This window comes from Bos indicus x Bos taurus, chromosome 29 (assembly GCF_003369695.1).
Source record: "Bos indicus x Bos taurus breed Angus x Brahman F1 hybrid chromosome 29, Bos_hybrid_MaternalHap_v2.0, whole genome shotgun sequence".
In the NCBI taxonomy this organism is placed as follows: domain Eukaryota; kingdom Metazoa; phylum Chordata; class Mammalia; order Artiodactyla; family Bovidae; genus Bos; species Bos indicus x Bos taurus.
Window position 1 is genome coordinate 6696600 of NC_040104.1, and position 20927 is coordinate 6717526.

Here is a 20927-nt window from a genome sequence, read left to right on the forward strand (position 1 = left end):
GCCACTTAAAATTTGGGGGGAAGGGATTGGCCTGATTGTAGAAAGTCCCAGAGGAAGCATGGAGATAAACTTTGACACAAGGGGTCTTCACTCTTCATGGAAAAGAGTGGTGGCATGAGAGGTAGAGTAGAAGGAGGAGACCCAGGTGAGGAGAAGGCTGTCATAGAAGCAGGTCTCTGGGGCCCCCATCCTGACCTCTTGTGTATTTTGGCAGAGGTGGGGGCCATCCACATCAACCATCCTGTATTCAGTGGCACAAATGAGATGGAGGGAAGGGGTATGACTGTCTGTCTACCTGCTACTATCTCTAACCCTATTTATCTGGGTGACAGAAAAAAGGTTCCTTCAGAAAGTATGTCTCTTCCACTTCCATCTGTCTGACCCCAGATGTACTCACATACCCCTCGATCAAGCTTCTATTTGGAAAAGCCCTTAAAGATCTCCTGAAGTAGGAAATGGCAACCCACTCAGTATTTTTGCCTAGAAAATCCCATGGATAGAGGAGCCTGATGGGCTACAGTCCATGGGGTCACAAAGAGTGGGACCCGACTGAGTACACACACCACCATTTATCTTTGGACCCCGTTCTTGTATGAGAATCCCGGACAGGGTTCCTGTTTTCCTCCACTCACTGGTCCTCTATCCTTGACTGAGAGACATTCTTATTGTTCCTCTCCATGCCGAGAGGTATCTGTTGTTTGGTCCTGCTGGTCTCCACAAGCAGAGCAGCCCCGCGGTGAAAGAATGGCGCACTCACCGCTGTCCATGGTTCTGAATCATCACCAGCTATGTCATATGGACCATGGATGGGTCTGTCTGGGACGTTAGAGCTTGAGTCCATACAGACTTCACAATGAGGCCCCAACTGGCTGTCTCCGTCTCTACTGAGAATGAATAAGGGAGTGGACTGTGTGTGGGGCGGTGGCAGGGGCAGATTTCTGAATTGTAGGAATGAAGTAAGTGAGGAGGGAACTGAACTCGAAAAGAGCTCTTGGATTTTTCCAGAATGGACTGGAGATGGGGTCAGGGGAGGAACTCTGAAAGAGAAGAGCCTAGAAAGGGACAAGGGAGGGGGCTCATCCTAGTTCGCCCACTCTGAGTCAAGTTGAGAAGCTCTGTATGCCCGAATGTCTTCTCTCCCCAGGCCAACTCCCACTCCCTTTGCCTCCCACCTCCGTAAAACTATTTTTAACTGTGAAGAACCAAAAATAGCTTGGCAGCAGCTTCAGGCCGTGGGAGAGGAGCTATTTATATCACCAGTGATGGTTCCAAAATAGCAAGCAGGAGGAGGGGGGCGGCTGGCACGCTAGAGAGCTCCTGGCTGCTGCTAAAAATACTGGCAGTGTGAGTCATCCTGGCCTGGCTGAGTCACCCCACTCCCTCCCCAAGCAGCAGGCAGCAGCAACAGAACAGGCTAAGAATTGGAAGTCTGAGATGGGGGAGGTATCAGAGCCCATTGACTATAGGAAAGTGGGCAAGGAAGTGAATTGAGAGGGGGCTTTGGGGTGAGTTTGTAGAAGAAATAAAAGGAGCAGGAGCCACCCACCTGAACCCTCTATGTGAGCCTGCAACATTTCCAGCTATGCACGGCTGCTTAGTGATGCTTGGGCAATTGAAGGGAGGGAGCCAGGCTGTGAGAATGTGCATGTGTGTCTGTCTGTCCTTTTGATTGTGACTGTGTTTGTAGGTTTCTGTGTGCCTGTTTGCATGTGTCTTTGTAGCTGTGTTTCTGTAGACCTTTTAATCTGTGCATTTGCTTATGCCTGCATCTTTGTCTGTCTTTATTAAGAATGTCTATGACTTCCTGGGTTCTATGCAGTTCTATGTTTGTGCCTATATGTATTTATATGTTTGCAGCTTTCTGTGTGCCTCTTTGTCCATGTTTGTGGCCACCTCTGAGTTGGCGCTATGCCTTTCTCTCTCAGCACCTGATGATGTGTGTGGATTTACATGCATCCCTAGCCTCAGTGCCCCTTCTGTTGCTCAGATGTCACTTGTTGGGCTCTTGAACCATTTATGCCTTAACCACCTCTCTTCACCTAGCACCTTCCCTTCTTTCCAGCCCTTGGGACCCCAACCACTTGTGAAGGTCTCTGTTGCATACAATCTCTAGCTAAAAGGTAGAGGAAAGGAGCCCCATATGACCTCTCCCTTTTCTCTTGAACCATCCTGAATCGTCCCTGGCCTGCAGGAGTAAGTGGTTTTCCATCACTCCATATTTGGGGAACTGAGGGAAGAGAAGGGCTTTCTTTAGTTCTAAAAAAAAAATTTCTGGTGTGGGCACAGGCATGCGCAGCATGCACACACATACACAACTGAAAGAGAGAATGAGAGAGAAAAAAAATATCAAGGTCCCTTCTTTACTGAGACAAGCTCGCATCTGTTGCCATGGCAACCCCGCCCACTCCTTCCCCGAAAAATCACCAAGAAGAGGTGATGGCATCGAGGAGGGATTGGTTGATTTTTTTCTTTATTATTTTTTCCGAAAAAGGGCTTTTTATAGCAAGAACAGGCCGTGAGATCCCTTGCCCATGTCTTATATGGCTTTAATGGGGATCTGGGTGGGGGGACATCACCCCTCAGCCTCTATCAGAGAGGAGAAGGTATAGCTTTTCCAGAGATATCAAGGAGGATGACCTCCTGGGAGGGAGTTGGAGGGTGAGTGAGGAGTCTGTTTCTTTAAAACAGCATGGAGGCTCCCGGTTAAAGCTGCTTTTCTGGAGCCTTGGGGCAAGGATCTTGACAGAAGACTGTCAAAATGTATCCTGTCTGGCTGTGGACAAATGTATCTAAGAGAAGGATAAAGAGAGATGGGGGGAGAGAGAGAATATATGAATGCATGAATGAGTGAATGAATGAGTCACTGGATGGGTCTTCAGGACAGATGACAAAGTGCCAAAAGATACGAGCTATCAATGGTGGTCAGGCCAGACAGGTAGACAAGATGCCTCAAAAGAGATCTATTATGGCAAATGGCGGTGCCGCGACTCACCACCAGACCACAGGTGTGTCTACTTGACTTGGACCCCAGGGCAATTTGGGACATAGCTGAACAACATAGGGGAGAACTGAAGCTCATCTTTTCAAAGTCTAGTCCCAGCCTGAGTCTCAAATGCATCCTCTAAAGCCTGGCCACCAGCCACTGCAGCCACATCACTGTCTTGAGTGAACTGTAGCCTCCTGCCAAATGACTGGATGGTGGAAAGAAGGGATTCCTCACTTCTTCCTGTGCTTGGCTTGCTGCATAAATGGGGTCACTTGGGGCTGGAGGCTGGAAAGCCAGACCAAGAATCTGATTCTAGAGAGAAACACCTCCTCCCTTCCAGCCAGCTGCCGCCATCCTCAGCAGGCAAGGGCATGGCCTGAGGAGGGGGTTAGCTCTACTTGACGTGGTGAAACAAAGAAATGAAAAGATTTGCTCGGATTTGCTCTGACCTGTTAAACCTGTTCTCAGGACAAATCCAGTTGGTATTACTATACTCACTTCATAGATAGTGAAACTGAGCCTCAGAGACAATGATTTACTCAAGTCACACAGCAAGTTATTGGGGAAGCTGGGTCTTAACCCCAGCTCTCGTCCCCAAGTCCAGGCTCTTTCTCTCACACCTTGGGGTAGAGTTGAGGTCTATCTGACCTGCATGCCAAATCTAACTCACTGAGTGCTTTTGCAAATAAAGTTTTATTAACATTCAATCCCTTGTTTACATACTGTCTTTGGCTGTTTTCACCCTACAATGGCAGAGTTGAACAGTTGCAACAGAGACCATATGGCCTGAAAACCTAAAATATTTACTAACTGACCCTTAACAGAAAAAAGACTTTCTTTTGGAGTAGAGGATGAATTCATACTAGGAATATTTTTGCTTGCCTCTCTCTCTCTCTCACCTAGAAGCTCTCTGGGCCCAGGCCATACTAAAATGTCATTTCATCGCCTTTCAGTCTTTTAAATGCTACAGAGCAGTAGCGTCCCTATACTCCTTAAGAGTGAAGAGACTGGGAAGCCCTATGGGCTAGGTCCTTAGTAGCTTCTAGTCCCTCCGTAGCTGTGTACATGTAGCCTTCCCATGCAGGAGTGATGTTCCACATCCTATCCCCATGACAACATGAGTTGGAGTTAGCAATGGAGAGTCAGGACACCCATTTCATCCTAACCCAACCACAGCTTCAGGGCCTCATTTTGGGTGGCAATTAAGGTATTAACGGGAAGACAGGATGTGCTGGTGAGAGGGAAATGACAGGCCTGTGGAGTCTCAGGCCTCGTAGAGCCTCCAGCCTAACCCAGGGGAAGAATCTCTATACACTTTCTCAGAGAGATTTAGTAACTTGTGCAGAGTCAGACAGCTATGAAACAGAATGAGATAAATCCAGAATTCAAACCCAAATTTCCTGATTTCTACTTATTTCCACTTTCAACTAGGTTGTTCTTTTGAATCCATGAGTTTGAAACCATGTGAAGATGAACAGCTTCCCAAGTACCACTCCCTCATCCTGGGTCTAGAGTCCACCCGTCTGCAGTGAAAACAATCCTCGTATAGGCTGGTTTGTGCAAAGGCTGCCTCTTAGCAGGCTGTTTTCTTTCTCTTAAGGTCCTTTTATTATGTTATCACTCCCCCAATTCTACTTGCCTAGGGAAGCATTCAGAACATTTCGTCTATTTATGGTTATGAAATCAACAAATCTCATGGGAAGAGGGTACATGCTGGCACCCACCCACTGAGATGGTCAGAGCCAGGTGAGTGGGCTGAGCAGAGAAGGTGAGGGGCGGGGAACCGTGGAGTGGGTGGGAAGCAGAGGGTGTAGCTCAGGTGGGAAAAGATGCAGCTTTCCCAGGCAAGGGCCTAAAAGCAGAGCCGAGCAAAGACGGCACAAGCAATGCAGCGAGGAGCATGGCAGACCAGCCATGTTCACATTGAGAAGGAAGATCCATCAACTAAAACTACTCTTTGGATGCAGAGAAGGGACCCAACGCTCCCCCAAGCACCAAGGAGGAGACAGGAGTGCAGGATGTCTGCCTTGCTCTCATGGAGCTAGAGCTGTGGGGGAGAAGACAGAGCCTCCACACATTCATGCATTAGTTCAGCCCAGTTTCAGGACCTTCTCCATCACCACTCTCCAGCTGGCGAACTCCTTGTCCTCTTGTCCTTCGATTGGATACAGGACCCCTCCTCGATGCCCCTCACGACCCTCTTCCCCACCAGCCTCTGTTCCTGGTCTCCGTATTCTCAGCATCCAGCACAGGGTCCTGCCCACAGCAGCGCCTCAGGTATGTCATTCATGCACACACATCTGAGGGCTGAGTTTGTGCCTAAGCTCTGTTCTAGGCACTGGTGATGCAATGGTTTAGAAACACAATCTTGGTCTTCACTCATGGAGCATCCAGACTGGTGAGAAAGTGAGAACTCGATCAAGCCATTTAGGTGGAGAGACTGCTGTGAAGGAGGCATGCCGGGTGTTTGGGAAGAGCAAAATGAGGGATGACTGAGCTTGGGAGCCCGGGGTGGCTTCCCAGAGGAGATGTGATTAGGCTGAGTTGCCAGGTCTCGGGTGACTGGCTGACCAGGTTCCGCTGTGCTGAGTGGGTGGGGTGGGCAGACTGCAGCATCACAGGACGCTTAGAGGGACAAGTGGCGTTCAGCCACTCGAGCCACAAAGGAAGCCAAACAAGAAGCCACCCAAGCCTGGGGCCATGTGTGCGTATGCACAGCGTGAAGGTGCCGTGGGCCAGCTGCTGTTAAGGGCAGCTGATCCCCACTTTGACCAGGAAGTTTGACTCCCAGGGCAGGACTGAGATGAAATGGCTCAGTCTTGAGCAGAGGGGTCTGTGGGCAAAAGGCCAATAAATTTGCTGTGGAAACGCAGGTGAGTGGGAGGGAGCCTGAAGCTCAGAGAGGCAGGAGAGGGTGGAGGCCAGGAGGCAGGCTCTTGGGTGAGACACCCACTCAGAGTCCTGGCTCCTCTACTTTGGGCAAGTGAATCAACCTCTTGTGCCTCAGTTTACCTATCTGTCAAATGGGGATGTAAGGAGAACAGTAGCATCTACCTCAAAGAATGATGGGAAAATTAAATGAGTTAAATCCTTAAAGCACTTGGAATCATGCCTGGCATACAAAAGGGCACAATCAATATTGAAGGATGGAATCTCAGTCACTGTTAGCTTCATGAAAATAAGATTTTGAACAAGGTTCTGGAGAGAGAGCAGGGCCGGTTCTGGAGGTAGCACATGCCCTGGCAGTGCAAGCGTGGGGACAGGGCCTGGACACCCACCGGATTTTCACAGCCTTGGCTCAGCTGGGTCTGAGAGCACCAGCTGGGGTGGGGCAGGCTGGGGGCTGCAACAGCTTCAAAGACAAGCAGAGGAGATGACAGCTAGAGGCCTGGAGAAGCCTAGGGAGGCGCACAAAGTCCTCCTGGGGCTCCGGCTGGTCCCAGTGCACTCCTTCCCTGGGCTGGCCCCTGCACAGCTCAGCAAGTTCAAGGACAGAGGCCCTGGCTGTGCTCAGTGACCAAGCTCTCCCTGCCACTTTCCTGGAAGTCAACCTGTCCTCATGGCTGCCATCTCTCCCTGTTACTAAAGGTCCTCCTGGGCCTCGCACTGCTTCTCCCCACAGATGCCTAGGCCACTGTAGGCTCCAGGTTCAAGGGTTTCCTTGTTATCATCTCATGCATCTTGTAACATGAGAGTTTATGGATGCGACACTTACCTATGCCTTATATACCTAATCATGCATTAGCTCATTCACACACCTCACAGGGGCCCAGTGACACCCAGGCTATTGTTATTTCCACTGGAACCTGGGCTCAGCAGAGAGGAAGTCTGCAGGGAGCGTCCCATGAAGTCTCAGGAGAGACTGATGGGATTCAAGGTAGGGGTGACCATGGAAGACCAGTAGGTCTGGGCCCAGGCCAGTGACAGAAGAGAAGCCCTAGGAGCAACCCAGAGACCACCCCAAAGCAGAAAGAATGATGACCCCCACCCCCTGGGAACCTGGAACTGCAGGGAGTTGGTCAAACCATGGCAAGAAGGGGGTAGCAGCAGTTATGGTCTATTGACAGAGAAGCTTCTGGAACCAGGAAAAGATGAGCCCTAGATGAATGGGGAGGGGACACCAGGAAGCTTTAGGAGAAAGGACCACCTTGTTGAGGAGAAGGCTCCTGACTCACCCAGTGCAGACAAGGGTGGGCTGGAGGAGCCTTCTCCAAGGATTCGAAGGTCTGGGATGACTTGGAGGTGGGCTCAGTGTAGATGTCAGTGGATCATGTTTGATGCAGGGGAAAGAGTCCTGGACAGGAGGGTCTGGAGACATGGGTTCTGGTCCTAGCTCCGCCACCAGCCTACTGGGGTGTTATATAAGCCCCATTAGTTCCCCTATTTGCAAAATGACAGGTGAGTGGGTTGAACCCCTTGGCTTGGAAGGGCCTTCCCATCTCTGGCACTCGGAGCATCTCTGGGCCCAGGGCCCAGCTGGCCAGTGCCTCTCTGGCTTTGCAAGTCCAATGCTGCTGCCGAGACCCAGCTTCAGGTGGGGATGAGCCCATGTGCCCAGGGCCAGGGTCTGGGTGGACCTGATGTCTCCCAAAGGACCGAGTCCTTGGCCTTGGATGATCAGGGTCATGCTGGGCCCTGCAAACCTGGCCCCTGTGGATATAGGGGGGCAAGGGAGGTGGAGCCAAGTACTGGTATGGTTTTCCTTCTTCAAACTCAATCCACCAGGGGCCATTCTCACAGGTCTGTGCTAAGAGCACTAGGGGACTCACCGTTGGGGGGTCCGATAGGTTCCAAGCGGTATAAAACGGACCCCAGGTCATCCTTGGGTGGTCAGCACAGCCTGTGGTTGAAGCAACTACTACTTCCAGTATTGTTTAGCTTCAGTCTGGTGGGAGGAAGAAAGTCCCCCTAGAAATGTCCTGCAGACCATCACAGAAAGCATCCACAGCCTGGCAAGGGACCCTGCTCAGAGGATCCCAGACTCACAACTTAAGTTGGGGCCCCTCAGAGATCATCCACCTGGAGCAACTCAGGTGGAGCAACACGGCCCATCCTTAGTAGAGGGGAAGCCTGAACCAGGAACCTGAGTCACAGCACAATGACCTTCCGAGCACCTCTCAAAGGCTGGTCTCTCAGATCAAGGTGGAGAGAGAGAGCCTAGGCCAGGAGGCAGGGTTCTGGGTCTTAGTCTCAATAGCACACTGACTTGCTGTGTGACCTTGGCAAATAACATCTCTTGGAGGGCTGCCTCAGTTTCCCCTTCTGTGCATTGAAGGTGTGGCCCTGACAATGGATGCCCCCTTCAAATAACCATTTAAGTCCAGGGCTAACTTCTCCAGAACATGAACCTCTCTCCTTTGCCAGACTTGGTGCTCACCATTGGGCTGGATCATACCCACCTTTGGGTCCCCAGCCCTGGTCCAGAGTAGGGACCCAGAGATGTCTGGAACCTACGCAGTTCCATGCATACTTGGGCATGGGCAAGTACTTCACAGCTGTCTTCAGTGCGTCCTGGTCAAACACCCCTGCAGGTGTTGCAGAGAGAATGTAGGCATCATCAGCATTGGGTGGGAGGAGTTCAAAGAGCTGAGTCCACAGGGCTCTGGCGACCCCAGCCAGAGCTTGCAGGCCACGCCTCCATCCAGAAGCCAGCTGTAAGCAGTATGGAGAAGGTCTGGCTCCAGAAAGTTCCAAAGAGCTGGTGGGTTGCCAGAAGTTTCTGATGGCAGCAGATGTTTGTAAGCAGCCACCTGGTTGTTTGGTCATGGAGTCCACAGGATCCAGAAGCCTGTCTGAAGTAATCATCAGTCCAGAAAGTCTACCTAGGTCTGGACTCTGCTGGGAAAACAAAGCAGCTGGTGCTACTGTCGTGAGAGTTGTCTGTCCCCTCGGTTGGGTACAGGGCAGGAACTGGAGATTGGCACACCGTGCCAGCTGTTTTCCACATTAAGCCCCAGGGGGAACGACTTTGGCTAGGAAGTCAGCATCCCTGGGCTCTGGCCCATGTCATCCAGGAACACGCCATGTGACCTTGGGCAAGTCCCTACACTTCTCTGGGCCTATTTCTCTTTCAGTCTAATGAGAGGGTTGGAGGAACTGCTGAGGGTCCTTCCAGCTAGGATCCTAACCTGACCTCAGGCTGTCCCCAAGGAGAAAAAGACTAAGGCAGGCAGCTGGAGGCAGCATGGGTCTTCAGAGACCCAGGGTGGCCCAGCTAGCAGCGAAGTCCTCACCTGGCATTTTCACTCAGTGGCCTTGTCCAGAGAGGATCCTCAAACGCTCTAGGCCTGGCGTTTTGTTTCCTTCCAAGGCTCCTATGGAAGGAGAGTCTGCCCGTTGGAGGGAAATGGAGAGTGGGGGGGGCGGGGCTGAAGGGAGGAGGCAACGGCAGGCCCTCCTTTCTCCAAGGTTGGAATGTCCCCAAAGTGGGTTGAGGGCGCTAAGATTGGGGAGGGGGTGGGGCACGGCCCCGGAGGCTTCCCGGGCCCAGGCCCCGGGGCTCGCGGCTCGGGGGCGGGGGCAGCTCTCGGGCTCTGGCTGAGCCGCCACTCCGCCGGTTGCCTTTAAAAGGCGCCAGCGCGCGCGCATCAGCAGAAGGGCTGCGGCTCTCTTCCAAAATAGGCAAGAACTGGGAGGCCGCGAGAGATGAGCTGCGAGCATCGCAGACGTCACCCGGGGCCTCCCTCCCCACCGCCTGCATCAGGTCTCCATAGCAACGGCGTGCCGCGGCCGCAGATGAATGAGCTACAGCGAAGAAGGGAGGAGCGCGCGCGCTCGGTCTCTCAGGCGTCCAGGCTGAGAAACTGCGCCAGGAAAGGGGTTGCAGACCCGGCGCGGGGAGGAAGGGGGCGCCCTCGTATTCAAAAGACTCCAAGACCCATTCATTCCCTCCTGATTCTACTATGTCTTGGGAACGCGGGCGCTACTCAGTCCATTCAGGGACCCCTGATCCTTTTGTTCAGACGTCCTAGGCTCCCAGGGTTCCCCTTTACCCTCATCTACCCTCTCACCCGTCACCTCTCTTCTGCGCCCCAAACTCTGCGGAAAATCGGACATCGTGTGGCTTAGCGCCACCGCGTGGCGGGTAATGTCGCTGCGTCTGGCGTGCTGTGGCTGGGGTCTCGCCGTCTATGTCGCCCTCTGCCGTTTGTGAGAGGGAAGAGCATAAAAGATCTCAGTCTTCAAGACCCCAGTGAAGCCACTACAGAGAACAGCATGGAGTAACTATGGAGAATAGTATGGAAACTTCTTTAAAAACTAGGAATAAAATGACCATCTGACCCAGAAATCTCACTACTGAGCTATACCCTGAGAATCGCAATTCTGAAAGACACATGCATTCCAATGTTCATTGCAGCATTATTTACAATAGCCAGAACGCGGAAGCGATCTAGATGTCCATCAACGGATGAATGGATAAAGAAGTTGTAGTACATACATGCGAGGGGATATTGCTCATAAAAGCAATGAATTCGAGTCAGTTCTAGCGAGGTGGATGAAGCTAGAGCCTATTATACAGAGTGAAGTAGGTCAGAAGAGAAAAATAGATATTGTATATTAACACATATATGTGGAATCTAGAAAAATGGTACTGATGAACGTATTTGCAGGGCAGGAATAGAGACTCATACATAGAGAACAGACTTGTGGACACAGCCAGGGAGGGAGAGAGTGGGACAGAGTACCACTGAAACATACTATATGTAAAACAAATGAAGTGAAGTGAAAGTCACTCAGTCATGTCCAACTCTTTGTGACCCTATGGACTATATAGCCCATGGGATTCTCCAGGCCATAATACTGGAGTGGGTAGCCTTTCGCTTCTCCAGGGGATCTTCCAAACCCAGGATTGAACCCAGGTCTCCCGCATTGCAGGTGGATTCTTTACCAGCTGAGCCACAAGAAAGTGGAAGTGTTAGTCTCTCCATCGTGCCTGACTCTTTGTGACCCCGTGGATTGCAGCCCTCTGTCCATGGGATTTCCCAGGCAAGGATACTGGAGTGGGTAGCCATTTCCTTCTCCAGGGGATCTTACCGACCCATGTCTCCTACACTGCAGGCAGATTCTTTACTTACTGAGCTACCAGAAAGCCCATAAGGGAAGCCCAAAAATGGATAGCCAGTGGGAATTCGCCGTATGACACAGAGAGCTCAACCCATGCTTTGCGACAACCTGGAGAGGTGGGAGGTGAGAGGGAGGTTCAAGAGGGTGGGGATATGTGTATACCTATGGCCGATTCATGCTGATGGCAGAAACCAACACAACACTGTAAAGCAATTATCCTCCAGTTAAAAATAAATTAAAAAATAATTAACAATGGAAGAAAGCATGGTAGAGTGATGAGCCAGAAGGAAATAAAAGCTCAGATTCAACACCCCCCCAAATAAGACCACAGTGAACAATGGAGTTCATCATTATCTTCATCACCCCCACCAGAGTTTGATCTTAGGTCAAACTGCAGGAAGTGAACACAGCTCCGCCCATCAACAGAAAATTGGATTAAAGAGTTACTGAGCATGGCCTCGCCATCAGAACAAGACCCAGTTTCCCCCACAGTCAATGTCTCCCATCAGGAAGCTTCCTTAAGCCTCTTATCCTTCTCCATCAGAGGGCAGACAGACTGGAAACCACTATCACAGAAAACTAACCAATCTGATCACATGGACCACAGCCTTGTCTAACTCAATGAAACTATGAGCCATGCCATGTAGGGCCACCCAAGATGGGCGGGTCATGATGGAGAGTTCTGACAAAATAGGATCCACTGGAGAAGGGAATGGCCAACCACTTCAGTATTCTTGCCTTGAGAACCCCATGAACAGTATGAAAAGGCAAAAAGATAGGACACTGAAAGATGAACTCCCCAGGTCAGTAGGTGCCCAATATGCTACCGGAGAAGAGTGGAGAAATAACTCCAGAAAGAATGAAGAGATGGAGTCAAAGCAAAAACAATGTCCAGGTGTGAATGTGACTGGTGATGGAAGTAAAGTCTGATGCTGTAAAGAGCAATATTGCATAGGAACCTGGAATGTTAGGTCCATGAATCAAGGCAAATTGGAAGTGGTCAAACAGGAGATGGCAAGAGTGAACATCTACATTTTAGGATTCAACAAACTAAAATGGACTGGAATGGGTGAATTAAACTCATATGACCATTATATCTACTACTGTGGGCAAGAATCCCTTAGAATAAATTGAGTAGCCCTAATAGTCAACAAAAGAGTCCGAAATGCAGTATTTGGATGCAGTCTCAAAAATGATCAGAATGATCTCTGTTCGTTTCCAAGGCAAACCATTCAATATAACAGTAATCCAAGTCTATGCCCCGACCACTAATGCTGAAGAAGCTGAAGTTGAATGGTTCTACGAAGACCTACAAGACCTTTTAGAACTAACACCCAAAAAAGATGTCCTTTTCATTATAGGGGACTGGAATGCAAAAGCAGGAAGTCAAGAGATACCTGGAGTAACAGGCAAGTTTGGCTTGGGAGTACAAAATGAAGCAGGGCAAAAGCTAACAGAATTTTGCCAAGAGAATGCACTGGTCATAGCAAACACCTTCTTCCAACAACACAAGAGAAGACTCTACACATGAACAGCACCAGATGGTCAATACCGAAATCAGATTGATTGCATTCTTTGCAGCCAAAGATGGAGAAGCTCTATACAGTCAGCAAAAACAAGACTAGGAGCTGACTGTAGCTCAGATCATGAACTCCTAATTGTGAAATTCGAACCTAAATTGAAGAAAGTAGGGGAAACCACTAGACCATTCAGGTATGACCTAAATCAAATCCCTTATGATTATACAGTGGAAGTGACAAATAGATTCAAGGGATTAGATCTGATAGACAGAGTGCCTGAAGAGCTATGGAGGGAGGTTTGTGACATTGTACAGGAGGCAGTGATCAAGACCATCTCCAAGAAAAAGAAATGCAAAAAAGGCAAAATGGTTGTCTGAGAAGGCCTTACAAATAGCCAAGAAAAGAAGAGATGCAAAAGGCAAAGGAGAAAAGGAAAGATATACCCATTCAAATGGGTATTTGAATCCAGAGTTCCAAAGAATAGCAAGGAGAGATAAGAAAGCCTTCTTCAGTGATCAATGCAAAGAAATAGAGGAAAGCAATAGAATGGGAAAGACTAGAGAGCTCTTCAAGAAAATCAGAGATAGCAAGGGAAACTTTCATGCAAAGATGGGCACAATAAAGGACAGAAATGGTATGGACCTAACAAAAGCAGAAGATATTAAAACAAGGTGGCAAGAATACACAGAAGAACTATACAAAAAAAGACCTTTATGACCCAGATAACCACGATGGTGTGATCCCCCACCTAGAGCCAGCCATCCTGGAATGCAAAGTCAAGTGGGCCTTAGGAAGCATCACTACGAACAGAGCTAGTGGAGGTGATGGAATTCCAGTTAAGCTATTTCAAATCCTAAAAGATGATGCTGTGAAAGTGCTGCACTCATATGCCAGCAAATTTGGAAAACTCAACAGTAGCCACAGGACTGGAAAAGGTCAGTTTTCATTCCAATCACAAAGAAAGGCAATGCCAAAAAATGTTCAAACTACTGCACAATTGCACTCATCTCACATACTAGCAAAGTAATGCTCAAAATTCTCCAAGCCAGGCTTCAACAGTATGTGAACTGTGAACTTCCAGATGTTCAAGCTGGATTTAGAAAAGGCAGAGGAACCAGAGATCAAATTGCCAATATCCATTAGATCATTGAAAAAGCAAGAGAGTTCCAGAAAAACAAAACAAAACAAAACATCTACTTCTGCTTTATTGACTACACCAAATCCTTTGACTGTGTTCAGTTCAGTTCAGTCGCTCAGTCGTGTCCGACTCTTTGCGACTCCGTGAATCGCAGCACGCCAGGCCTCCCTGTCCATCACCAACTCTTGGAGTTCACTCAGACTCACATCCATCGAGTCAGTGATGCCATCCAGCCATCTCATCCTCTGTTGTCCCCTTCTCCTCCTGCCCCCAATCCCTCCCAGCATCAGAGTTTTTTCCAATGAGTCAACTCTTCACATGAGGTAGCCAAAGTACTGGAGTTTCAGCTTTAGCATCATTCCTTCCAAAGAAATCCCAGGGCTGATCTTCAGAATGGACTGGTTGGATCTCCTTGCAGTCCAAGGGACTCTCAAGAGTCTTCTCCAACACCACAGTTCAAAAGCATCAATTCTTCGGCACTCGGCCTTCTTCACAGTCCGACTCTCACATCTATACATGACCACAGGAAAAACCATAGCCTTGACTAGATGGACCTTTGTTGGCAAAGTAATGTCTCTGCTTTTGAATATGCTATCTAGGTTGGTCATAACTTTCCTTCCAAGAAGTAAGTGTCTTTTAATTTCATGGCTGCAGTCAACAAACAGTGGAAAATTCTTCAAGTGATGGGAATACCAGACCACCTGACCTGCCTCCTGAGAAATCTGTATGCAGGTCAAAAGCAACAGTTAGAACTGGACATGGAACAACAGACTGGTTCCAAGTTGGGAAAGGAATACATCAAGGCTGTATATTGTCACCTTGTTTATTTAACTTATATGCAGAGTACATCATGAGAAATGCTGGGCTGGATGAAGCACAAGCTGGAATCTAGATTGCTGGGGGAAATATCAATAATCTCAGATATTCAAAAAAAAAATAATCTCAGATATGCAGATGACACCACCCTTATGGCAGAAAGTGAAGAACTAAAGAGCCTCTTGATGAAAGTGAAAGAGGAGAGTGAAAAAGTTTGCTTACAACTCAAATTTCAGAAAACTAAGGTCATAGCATCTGGTCCCATCACTTCTTGGCAAATAGATGGGGAAACAATGGAAACAGTGACCGACTTTATTTTTTGGGGCTCCAAAATCACTGCAGATGGTGACTGCAGACATGAAATTAAAAGAGGCTTGCTCCTTGGAAGAAGAGCTATGACCGAACTAGACAGCATATTAAAAAGCAGAGACATTACTTTGCTGACAAAGTCCGTCTGGTCAAAGCTGTAGTTTTTCCAGTAGTCACGTACAGATGTGAGAGTTGGACCATAAAGAAAGCTGAGCACCGAAGAATTGATACTTTTGAACTGTGGTGTTGGAGAAGACTCTTGAGAGTCCCTTGGACTGCAAGGAGATCAAACCAGTCAATCTTAAAGGAAATCAATCCTGAATATTTACTGGAAGGACTGATACTGAAGCTGAAGCTCCAATACTTTGGTCATCTGAAGCAAAGAACTGATTCATTGGAAAAGACCCTGATGCTGGGAAAGATTGAAGGTAGGAGAAGGGGACAATAGAGGATGAGATAGTTGGATGGCATCACCGACTTGATGGACATGAATTTGAGCAAGCTCAGGGAGCTGGTAATGGACAGGGAAGTCTGGTGCGCTGCAGTCCATGGAGTTGCAAAGAGTCAGACACGACTGAATTGAACTGAACTGAACAAAAGCATCACAGCATCAGTAGTTAACATTTAGTGAATGCTCTCAGTGTGTCGATTGCTGCCAAGGGCTTTCCACATATCACTTCATTTCATTCTCAGCCAACCTTGGAATGCAGTTGGTGAAGCTGATGCTGCTGCTGATGAAGGATACGACATCTTCCAGGTGAGAAAAGCAGGCTGAGAGAAGTTGGGCTTGTCTAAGATCCCACAGCTGTAAGGGGCAGAACCACCGCCTAAACTCATGACTTTGTGAAAAGCGCTGGTGACCCATTCACTTACAAGCTTGTGGTCTCTTTTGATCCAAATCATAGCCTCCTTTTACTTATTTATTTTTAGTCTCTTTTTTAAAGTTATTTTTATTTATTTGGTTGTGCCAGCTTTAGTTGTGGCACATAGGGTCTTTAATCTTTAGTTTCGGCATGCGAACTCTTTTTTCACTTATGGGAACTCCCCCCCACACACACTTTTTTTTTAAGTTGCAGCATCCTGGGTCATCTAGTTGCAGCATGCAGGATCTAGTTCCACGAGGGGTGGAACCCAGGCCCCTCTGTGTTGGGAGTGTCAAGTCTTAGCCATGAGACCACCGGGGATGTCCTCAGCTCATAGCCTCTTGACATAAGCAGAGCAGCACTCATTAAAATGATTCCCATTTTACAGATAGCGAGACTGAGACCCAGAGAAGTAGAATGTTTTGCTCAAACTTTGAGCAGCCATGGAGAGACCCCAGGCCTCTACGTCCCTGTTTCAGGCATTTTAGGATGAGGTGGCTGGATCACAAGGAGTCGAGCACATCCCTCTGAGACTTTACCCCTTTGCAAGAGAGACTGAGGAACCAGCTCATCCAGGCCTCGTCCTCCGTGGACAGTGGAGCAGCTGGAGGTCAGGAGAGGGCCAGGGACCCTCCCCTACCTCCCGAGGTTCTGAGAGTACATAGGACCTAGATGGTCCAGTTTTTCTCATGGATATATTCAGACTGTATTATTATCTTCTTTTTCTTTCTTTCTTTTTTTGACATACCACAGGGCATGTTGGATCTTAGCTTCCCAACCCGGGATTGACCCCACACCCTCTGCAGTGGAAGTGAGGAGTCTTAACCACTGGACTGCCAGGGAAGTCCTGTGTCATTCTCTTATAATGTCGTCTTCCTGCTCATTCTGGGCGCCTTGCTATCATCCACTATTGGGGTGAAAAAATTTTAATGTCAGCTTGATGCTTTAAAATTGACCTCGAACTTTCCAGAGAATAACTGTTCTCAGGTCTATGCTTTCTTGCTTAATCTGCAGAGATGCTGTGTCCATGAAAATCCCTGGGAACTGTTGGTAGTTCGTTCCCACGGACATGTATTTCGGGGTGAAGGGATCATTGTATTATCTAGTTTTGTTGTAAAAATTTCCCACATGATTGGGTTTTGTTAACTAGTTGCTCTGTTTTCAAGTGGAAATCTCATGGAGATTCGAACCTTGTACTGCAGCCACAGCTCCTGTCTTCCCCATTATTCTTCGAGGATGCCGAAAGTTGGAGTGCTAACTGTTAAAGGGACTTCAAGGGGCTGGTGGTCACAATGTCTGAAGCTAAAAGTGCCGCTACCAGTGTGGTTTAGGTGTTTCAGGATTTACACTGAACCACAGGCTACAAGGCACGTCGTGCCCATGAGGGTGACAGTAAGGCCTGTCGATGGCCATCCTGTCACATTCAAGGGATGCAACTCAGTGAGCCCCTTCCTCCCATCCTGGATGCCTCTGCTGTTTTCCTGCAAGCTCATTAACAGGATCGGCTGCCATGGTGGCAGTTCTGAAAGGGTTAGAAAAATCCATCCGGAATGCTTTCCTACTGTATGCTCCAACTGCTGACTGATGTTAGGGTGTTCTCTCTGACCCCAAATTTTCTCTTACAAAGTATGTTTACGGTTGTCCATATAGACCCTTTCTGCCTCTTGACATGAATGTCCTCTGGAACAGAGCTTCGCCCCAGAAGGTCTATAGCGGGAGGACTGATTGGTAAGCTCCTCATCCACTCACCATTCCACCATGGGGTTATAGTCATCTGTGTGCTAGTTCCCCCAACCCCATATCTGTCCCTGAGTGGCTCCCAGGGATGGCCACCAGGGTGTGCCTCTCAGGTGTGGTTTTCCACGGCTGTTTGGTTCTGATTTCCACCAGGAGGAGCTGAGAACTGTCTCATGAGCAGTATCTCTTTTTAAACTTTTGAAAAATTTATTTATTTTTTATTTTCGGCTGCACTGGGTCTTCATTGCTGTACACGGGCTTTCTCTAGTTGCGGTGAGTGAGGGCTACTCTCTAATTGCCGTGCATGGGCTTCTCATTGTGGCGGCTTCTCCTGCTGGAGAGCACAGGCTCTAAGTGCATGGGCTTCAGTAGTTGGGCTTAGTTGCTCCAAGGCATGTGGAATCTCCCCAGACCAGGGATCGAACCCACATCCCCAGCATAGGCAGGTGGATTCCTATCCATTGTGCCACTAAGGAAGTTCATCAGCATTTTCAGTTGGAGCTGTGTCAGTAAATTCTTATAGGCCAACCATTTTCACATGATGTAGGGAGGCCACTGGTTGAAGATAAAAATCTCCACCTTATTCCTACAGACAGTGGGGCCAACCTTTGTACATTGTATCTGCTGAGATTTGTTCATCCTTGAGGTTCTGTATCAGTTAGTTAGTGCTTTATAACAAACAACCCGCAAAAGTGGTAGTTTAAAACATTGCACATTTGTTATTGCACACAAGTCTCTCGATTAGCCGGGCAGTTCTGGCCTGGGATGTATTCAGTGGTCAGCGGTGGGTTGGGAAGGCAGCTCTGCTGATGTTGGCTTGGATCTCCCACGTGTCTGGGGATAAGCTGACTGTAGGCTGGTCCAGTATAGTCTTGAATGGGATGGATTCTCCTCCACGTGATTTCTCATCCTCCAGCACCCGAGCTGGGCTTGTCCACACGAAGATGGCAGCGTTCAGTTCAGTTCAGTTCAGTCGCTCAATCGTGCCCAACTCTTTGCGACCACATGGACTGATGGCAGGGTTGCTAGAGAGAAATGGCACACGACGCCTTTCGAGGCCAAGGCATGGCGCTGTGTGACCTTGTCCACATTCTATACGGTCAAGCCAGTCACGGGCTTCCCAGGTAGCACTAGTGGTAAAGGATCCACCTGCCAAGCAGGAGATGCAAGAGATGCGGGTTCAGTCCTTGGATCGGGAAGATCCCCTGGAGAAGGAAATGGCAACCTACTCCAGTATGCTTGCCTGGGAAATTCCATGGACAGAGGAGCCTGGCGGGCTGCAGCCCATGGGGTCAGACATGGGCTCTCTGCAGCCCAGAGAGTCGGACATGACCGAGCACATGCGTGTTGCTGTTTGTTGTGGGAGACTCGGTGGCGTTGGTAGTTAAGCCAGTCACAAGTTTCAACCCAGCATCGGAGTGAGAGGAGACTACAGAGTTTCAGGGCAAATAGTGTGAATCCAGAGAGGCCAAAAATAGGGGCCACAAATGCAGTTAACTCACCACAGACCCCATGATTTTCCCTACGACAGTCAATCATGGTGACAATAAATTATGGTCTGCTCAAAACTTGACTTATAATAGTTCACTATTCTATGCAGCCGGAGAAGGCAATGGCACCCCACTCCAGTGCTCTTGCCTGGAAAATCCCATGGATGGAGGAGCCTGGTGGGCTGCAGTCCATGGGCTCGCTAGGAGTCGGACACGACTGAGCGACTTCCCTTTCACTTTTCACTTTCATGCACTGGAGAAGGAAATGGCAACCCACTCCAGTGTTCTTGCCTAGAGAATCCCAGGGACGGCGGAGCCTGGTGGGCTGCCATCTATGGGGTTCCACAGAGTCGGACATGACTGAAGAGACTTAGCAGCAGCAGCAGCAGCATTCTATGCAGCATTCTCAGAATTAATATTTACCAGGTTCTGAATTTGTATCATTAGGGGAATTCCCTGATGGTCTAGTTGTTAGGACTCTGCCCTTTCACTGCTGGGACCCAGGTTAGAGCCCTGGTCAGGAATCTAAGATCCTGCAAGCCACAGAGTGAAGCCAAAAAATTTTTTTATATTATTAGGTTTCACAGGTACCACTCTTACACAGAAAAGTTTGAATCCATAGAATTTTTGATCAATGCAAAGAAATAGAGGAAAACAACAGAATGGGAAAGACTAGAGATCTCTTTAAGAAAATTAGAGATACCAAGGGAATATTTCATGCAAAGATGGGCTCAATAAGTGAGAGAAATGGTATGGACCTAACAGAAGCAGACGATATTAAGAAGAGGTGGCAAGAATAAACAGGAGAACTGTACAAAAAAGAGCTTCACGACCCAGATAATCACAATGATGTGATCACTCACCTAGAGCCAGACATCCTGGAATGTGAAATCAAGTGGGCCTTAGAAAGCATCACTATGAACAAAGCTAGTGGAGGTGATGGAATCCCAGTTGAGCTATTCCAAATCCTGAAAGATGATGCTGTGAAAGTGCTGCACTCAATATGCCAGCAAATTTGGAAAACTCAGCAGTGGCCACAGGACTGGAAAAGGTCAGTGTTCATTCCAATCGCAAAGAAAGGCAATGCCAAAGAATGCTCAAACTACCGTACAATTGCACTCATCTCACACGCTAGTTAAGTAATGCTCAAAATTCTCCAAGCCAGGCTTCAGCAATACGTGAACCCTGAACTTCCAGATGTTCAAGCTGGATTTAGAAAAGGCAGAGGAACCAGAGATCAAATTGCCAACATCCATTAGATCATTGAAAAAGCAAGAGAGTTTCAGAAAAACATCTATTTCTGCTTTATTGACTATGCCAAAGCCTTTGACTGTCTGGATCACAATAAATTGTGGAAAATTCTAAAAGAGATGGGAATACCAGACCACCTGCCTCTTGAGAAACCTATATGCAGGTCAGGAAGCAACAGTTAGAACTGGACATGGAACAACAGACTGGTTCCAAATAGGAAAAGGAGCATGTCAAGGATGTATATTGTCACCCTGCTTATTTAACTTATATGCAGAGTACATCATGAGAAATGCTGGGCTGGAAGAAGCACAAGCTGGAATCAAGATTGCTGCGAGAAATATCAATAACCTCAGATAGGCAGATGATACCACCCTTATGGCAGAAAGTGAAGAGGAACTAAAAAGTTTCTTGATGAAAGTGAAAGAGGAGAGTGAAAAAGTTGGCTTAAAGCTCAACATTCAGAAAACTAAGATCATGGCATCTGGTCCCATCACTTCTTGGGAAATAGATGAGGAAACAATGGAAACAGTGTCAGATTTTATTTTGGGGGGCTCCAAAATCACTGCAGATGGTGACTGCAGCCATGAGGTTAAAAGACGCTTACTCCTTGGAAGGAAAGTTATGACCAACCTAGATAGCATATCCAAAAGCAGAGATATTATTTTGCCAACAAAGGTCCATCTAGTCAAGGCTATGGTGTTTCCAGTGGTCATGTATGGATGTGAGAGTTGGACTGTGAAGAAAGCTGAGTGC